This window comes from Phocoena phocoena, chromosome 2, assembly GCF_963924675.1.
Source record: "Phocoena phocoena chromosome 2, mPhoPho1.1, whole genome shotgun sequence".
NCBI classification, from domain to species: Eukaryota; Metazoa; Chordata; class Mammalia; order Artiodactyla; family Phocoenidae; genus Phocoena; species Phocoena phocoena.
Genome location: NC_089220.1, coordinates 142,996,674 through 143,003,851, shown reverse-complemented (window position 1 = coordinate 143,003,851; position 7,178 = coordinate 142,996,674).

The following is a 7,178-nucleotide window of genomic DNA, read 5'->3' as shown; positions in this document are numbered from 1 at the left end:
CTGCATTGGCAGGAGGAACCTTAACCACTGTGCCACCAGGAAAGTCCCGTGGTGGGAGTTTTTAATTCCATTTGGCAGATGAGTAAACCAAAGTTGAGACGTGACCAAGATCCCATAGGAAGACCTTGTCTGAGTTTGGCATGTAGCTCGGGCGGGCCCCATTTCTCACCCAGGTGGGGCTCTCCCAGCTGCATCTTCCCCCCTTTCTTCAGGCACAAAATGAGCTCGCCTATGGAGACTGTCAGGGTGCAGAGGGAAGACTCCTTTTTCTGGAAGAGGTCCTGGAGGGCACAGATATGATACAGTCTCCACCACGAGGGAAACCACCCTGTGTCCGTAAAGGTCTGGGCAGGGAAAATGGAGAGGCAGCAGGCTTCCCTGGTGGTCCAGTGGTTAAGACTTTGCCTTCCAATGCCGGGGGTGTGGGTTCGATCCCTGGTCAGGGAGCTGGGATCCCACATGCCTCAGGGCCAAAAAAACAAAACATAAAACACAAGCAATATTGTAACAAATTCAGTAAAGACTTTTAAAAAATGGAGAGTAATATTCCATTGTATATGTGGCACATATATACACTGGAATATTACTCAGCCATAAAAAGAAACAAAATTGAGTTATTTGTAGTGAGGTGGTTGGACCTAGAGTCTGTCATACAGAGTGAAGTAAGTCAGAAAGAGAAAAACAAATACCGTATGCTAACGCATGTATATGGAATCTAAAAAAATAAAAGGTCATGAAGAACCTAGGGGCAAGACGAGAATAAAGATGCAGACCTACTAGAGAATGGACTTGAGGACACGGGGAGGGGGAAGGGTAAGCCGGGATGAAGTGAGAGAGTGGCATGGACATATATACACTACCAAATGTAAAGTAGATAGCTAGTGGGAAGCAGCCGCACAGCACAGGGAGATCAGCTTGGTGCTTTGTGACCACCTAGAGGGGTGGAATAGGGAGGGTGGGAGGGAGATGCAAGAGGGAAGAGATATGGGAACATATGTATATGTATAACTGATTCACTTTGTTATAAAGCAGAAACTAACACACCATTGTAAAGCAATTATACTCCAATAAAGATGTTAAAAAAAAATGGAGAGGCAGGAAGTGGATTCAGGTACAGGTGACAAAGCGTATAAGGGAGGCTGTGGGGTCTGGGAAGGGCAAGGCTGGCCTCCTCACACCTGGGCTACCAGATCGCCCCCCCAGCCTTTCTGCCAGTGAAACAGCCTGGGCAGTTGATGCCCGGGCCCCAGCCTTGACTACACTGCAGGTGTGAGCAGAGCAGGCAACACTGACCGAGGCCCAGGTTTCCTGCACTTTAGAAGTTACTTCACTGCGCCCCAGACTCAGCCCTGCCGTGTGGAACCACCCCCTATACCCACTGACAAAGGCAGTTTTATCCCCAAAGTGCCTCCCTTGTGACCGTGGGCCTTGTTCCCACAGCAGTGGCTGGATCTCCAAAGCCTTGCATGGAATTCCCAGGGCTTCCTACGAGTTGCACCTACACCCTCATTAAAGCCTCCCGTCAGCCCTGAAACATTTAGTGGTGAGCAGAGGAAAGCATTCCATTTGTTAGAAGAGAGGGCCACACAGAAGTCCCGGCCTGGCACATACAAACAGCTCACAGAGACCGTGCTTAGGAGAGATGTGTGGGATGGTCATTAAGGGGCAGACGGGTTAAATGTCACCCTTAGATCAGGCTCTCCAAGGGGACATGCGGGGGAAAAGCACTCTTGTCATGCAATGAGAATCCCGATAGGACACACAGAGCGCCTTGTCCCTTTGTGCCGCTGTTCTCAACATGCTCTACGTAAGTGAAGTCCTCGGTTCTCAAACTTGAGCGCTTGCAAAAGCAGAGTGCCAGGCCCGACCCCCAGAGTTTCTGATTCCGGAGGACTAGATGCAGCCTGAGAATTTGCATTTCTAGCAGAAGTTTCTACGGGCTCAAACTTGTTACATAACTTATTTTTTCCAGTGATTTCCTGGAGGCATCCCTTTTGATGCCCACGACTGGAGTGGGGACCCGACTGGCTCCTGAGAGCCAGTTTCTTATTTTAAGGACAGCCTGGCATAGAGAGGCAGCGTGATGCCATGAAAAGAGCCTGGGCTTTGGAGTTGGCTGGATCTTGTTTAGACTCCTGACGTGATACCTTGCTAGCTACGTGACCTCTGGGAAGGAGCTGGGTTTTGCTGTGCCAGTAGTGGCCTATGACCCAGGGTCACCAGGCCTGGCACATAGTAAGTACTCAGTGAATCTCTGTGCAATGACCTTTTCACCTGTAAAATGAGTATGGTAATATTTACACGACGGACGGCCAGATAGTGTGAGCTGACGTTATGCCAGGCCCTTTGGAGGCACTGAGTAACGTTTGTTACCTTCCTGCCCTCCCAGCCACTTCCAGGTTATCCAAGGAAGGCAGGGGTCAACTGGGACCCCAACGAGGAACCTCGCTGGGCTCTGGGGTTCTGGGCGGCGCTGGCCTCCTGGGTGTTCTCTGCCAGCCCAGCAGATGGTGGACTTTGTTCTGAGCCGAGCTTCCCAGCGCTGGCAGCCCGGCCTTTTTGGACCAAGCGTCTTCACACAGAGAAGTCAGATGGCTCAGGTCGGGAGTCTCCAAGTGAGCCGGTGCCAGGTTGGACACATTTGCCCTGAGTCACCTGTCCAGAGCAGGTTGTGAGACCATTGTCCGGCTCACAGCATCCCAGCCATCAGCGCCTGAGATCCGATTTGAGACCAGCCTCTGAGTGAGAAAGGAGCATCCATTTCTCATTCTTTGCCGGCTCTGACCCAAGCCCGGGCCCTGACTTTCCCGGGATAAATGGTTCCGTGGTCCCGGCTGGGCAGTTGGAGAGCAAAGCCCCAGGGGCTGTGAGCAGAGAGGTAGGTGGGCCTGGGTGAGAGAAGGTCCCTCAGGCAGTGGTTCTGACCAGGTGGCAGTTAACGGACGCAGGAGGCTGGCTTCTCGGACCTGCATGGGGACGGGGCCCGGTTGCTGGAACTTGGGCATCTGTTTGGAGGCTGTGCTGGGTTAGGCAGGAGGGGAAATGGTCACTGGGGTAGGAATCGGGTGCCACCTTTGGTTGCGGGGAGGAGGGGAGGAAGCCGTTTGGGAGGTTGGCGTGGGGAGAGGGCTGTCACTTGTCCTCGCTTTGTAGCCCTGGGAGCTTCTGGTTCTAGGATTTCCGCCTGAACAGCCAAGACCTCATCCTTGGGACTGGGGATATGGAAGGTGGCGGAAGGAAGGATGAAGAGACCAGAGGAGGCCCCCCCACCGCTCACTATGCTTCCCCTCTCCCAGGTGGGCACGGTGCGTGGGCAGCTCTGCCACTGGCCTTGGGAAGACTGTCAGTCACTCCACTTGTTTTAGATGAGGGTCCACTTGCTTCAGACTAATTCCGTATGGTTTTGGTCCCACGGTTGGCGCTCTTTTGGTTGATAAAGCTGCTTGCTTTCTGTTGTCAGAGGACTCAGCAGATTCCTTGCTCCCTGAGGACACAGGGCAGCATCCACTTCCTTCTCTTTTTTTTTAATTTGAATTAATTAATTAGGCCACGAAGCTCGGCATGCGGGATCTTCCCCGACCAGGGATGGAACCCTCTCCCCCTGCAGTGGAAGTGCGGAGTCTTAACCGCTGGACCACCAAGGAAGTCCCATCCACTTCCTTCTCTTGCCAAGTGAAATCCTCCCGTTTCTGGCAGAGTCCATCAAAGGAACCGAGCGCCAAGCCTTCCTTACTTCCCCAAGCAGCCCGGGATGCTGCCCTGTGGCTTCTTTCCCTATGTCCAGGCTGCTGGGAAGGACAGGATGGCTCCATTCCTTTCCTCTCCTCTGTTCTCTTTTTTGTCCTGCAGTTAAGTGGCGGTCAACATTTATGACCACAGTTGAGGGTACCTCCTGTATTCCACGCATGACGAGGGCATGAGCTATCAGGGTGCGACAGCCCCCTCCTTGAAGCCCCGGCTATACATTTATTCACCTCCACTGACGTTTATTAATCACACTGGACACCCAATCATGTCCTGTGCACTCTTCCTGCCCCAGGCTCTGTGCTAAAATCTTTTCCTGCATCATCTCATCTAAGCCTTAACAGCAACCCTGAGTTAGGTAGTGTATCCTCGCAAACTGCGAGACGAGGTGACTCGCCCGGGGTCGCTCAGCTAGAAAGTGGCACTGAACCCCAGCCTGTCTGACTCCAAACTCTACAATCTTAACTGCTCTCCTACATGTCTCAACAAATATTTCTATTTCCAAAACACAAAGATGGTCATATATCCACAGGGTAAAAAAAAAAAAAAATCTGAGTTGGATTATAATTACCTACAGCAGATGTTTTCTAGTTCTTTTTATCCATGGAAACCTGTTTAGAATTGAACTCTTTCATAAAAATTCATGTGTAAACAGTTTGGAGCAGAATGATTCAGACTGAAGGCAGGCTAGGAGTTTGAGACCTGTCCTCTTGCCAAACCCCCCACTCCCCTTTCTGGGCCCCAGCCAGGGTACCCCCGGGGTTTGGAGGTGAAGTGGGGAGGGTGCACTTTGAAATGAAAGCCACTCACTAGCAGAATAGTGTCTTCATTCCTTAAGCACGACTGCTCGGCTACCTGAATTGGCCATTTGACCCTTTCCCCCCTGCTCACACCCAGACTCCAGTGTTGCCAAGAGATCTGCTCCGATCTGAATACAGGGGGGTCTTTTAGAGCTCTGTGCCTTTGCTTGTTGTTCTGTCTGCTGGAAATGCTCACTCTTCTGTCTTTCCCTCCCACGTGGAAAACCCTCATTCAGCTTTCAAGCCTCAGCTCAGGGGCCGATTCCTTGGTGACACCATCCATAAAGTCACTTCAGATGGTGACACTTGATTCAGACCATTATTATGAAACTTCCCACACTAGGAATATTATCCATGTACTCATCTGTCTTCTCTCACTGGCTGTAAAGGACCATGTCTTCATCCTTTACCTCACGAATGCCTGGCACACGACGAATCTCAGAATATAGTTGTTGCGAAAATAAATGAACAATATCAACAACGCGAACTCTGACAATAGCACCTTGTATTTGCATTGTCCATTTGGGCTGGCAACCCATTTTAATATATAAGATGTTTTGGATACTAAGACACAAATTAGTGTGAATAGCAACCTACTGGTATGTGCAGGGAGAAGGATACCCCCCAAGGCAAAATAAACAAACTAAGAGCTTGGACTTTGGCTAGGAAGGCAGCCTGAAATTAGGAATTTCCTTCGAGTTCTTCTCTTGGATCCCAATTTATATAAGGACAAATCTATGTCGGTCCTGTAAGCTAGGCCAGTTATGGCAGAAGGATTAAGGGGTCTGCACGAAAGAATGCAGAGCGGAGTGCTGAGGAAGGCTTGTGGAAGAGCAGGCTGCCTGGGTGGAAGGGCAGAGCCCACTGAGCGCTGTTATGCTTGCACGCTTGGAGATGCTGGAAGAGAGTGTGTGCCTTTCGCGGGAGCAGCTCGTAAGTCTGGCAGTGCCTTTGTGCAGTGCCCCAGATGCTGAGGACCACCCAGAGTGGGGATCTCCACTGGTCTTGCTTCTGGCTGAGACTTGGCACGTACATCTGGGCCAGAAATGTTTCTCAGGTAGACAGCTACAGCAGCTAGGACAGGGCTGCCCTACCTGGTCGACGGGAGGTGCCCCCCCACCCCCACCTCCCGCAAACGTGTTCTCCAAATGATCCAGAAGCTCTCCTCACTCCTGGGATGGCTGGCACTAGGGCTTCCTCCCTGCTGCTCACAGCAGCTCTCATCTGGCAAGGGAAAGCTCCAGTCAACCTGAGCCCCTTCCTCAGTCTTCCATCTGCATATGGAAGATTTGAGCAGAAAATTTCAGGGTCGATCCCACCTCTCAAATCTGGAGAAGCACAGGTCTCTGAGTAAGGACGAGCAAATGCACCCAAATCAACGTACGCGTGAAAAGATTCAGAGGCTCGGAAGGGACCTAAATGAGGAACCAAAGCAAATACCCTCAAATGAAAGTACTGTAGGAAATCAGAGAAAACTTTAGAGTAGTGGTTTTCAAACATGACCCATTAGTGGACTGAAAATCAATTTAGTGGGTTGAGACCAGCTTTTTTTTTTCTTCAACAGGAAAAGAATAGAGTTTATCAAAATGCATCAGGTTCTTGGCAAAATCATTTAAAAATAATGTTTATTGAAGATTAGTTGATTTATAATGTGTTCATTTCTGCTATACAGCAGTGTGACTCAGTTATTATTCTTTTTCATATTCTTTTCCATTATGGTTTATCACAGGATATAGTTCCCTGTGCTGTATAGTAGGACCTTGTTGTTTACCCATCCTATATATAATAGTTTACATCTGCTAATCCCAAGCTCCCAATCCATCCCTCCCCCACCCCCTCCTCCTTGGCAACCACAAGTCTGTTCTCTATGTCTGTGAGCCTGTTTCTGTTTCGTAGATATGTTCGTTTGTGTTGTATTTTAGATTCCACACATAAGTAATATCATATTTGTCTTTTTCCTTCTGACCTACTTCGCTTAGTACGATCATCTCTAGGTCCATCCATGTTACTGCAAATGGCCCTATTTCATTCTTTTTTATGGCTGAGTAATATACCATTGCATATATGTACACATCTTCTTATCCATTCATCTGTCGATGGACATTTATGTTGTTTCCATGCCTTGGCTATAGTAAATAGTGCTGCTGTGAACATTGGGGTGCATGTATCTTTTCGAATTATACTTTTGTCTGGGTATATGTCCAGGAGTGGGATTGCTGGGTCATATGCCAACTCTATTTTTAGTTTTTTGAGGAACCTCCGTACTGTTCTCCATAATGGCTGTACCAATTTAAGAAAAATCATTTTTATATCATCTTTGTCATGTTTTCACCTTATTATACCATAGTAAGTGTGTTGTTCCATAAACCTTTTGTTTTGACTCTTTGTATTTATTTTTATATTTATAGCTATTTATATACATAGACATCTTATGTGTTTATGTGGTACATACTATGGTGTAAAAGGTAAATTCTTACTGTAAGTGAATATTTACAAAGTTTCAAGAACAGTACTGTAGAAGGAACATTGGGTGGGATTTGGAATGGCAGAGATGTGTTAGGAGAGCATTTTCAGCCCCAAGTATTCTTGATCTTCTCTTTGTCCCCGTCATCCAAGGCAGGGATTCCAGACCTA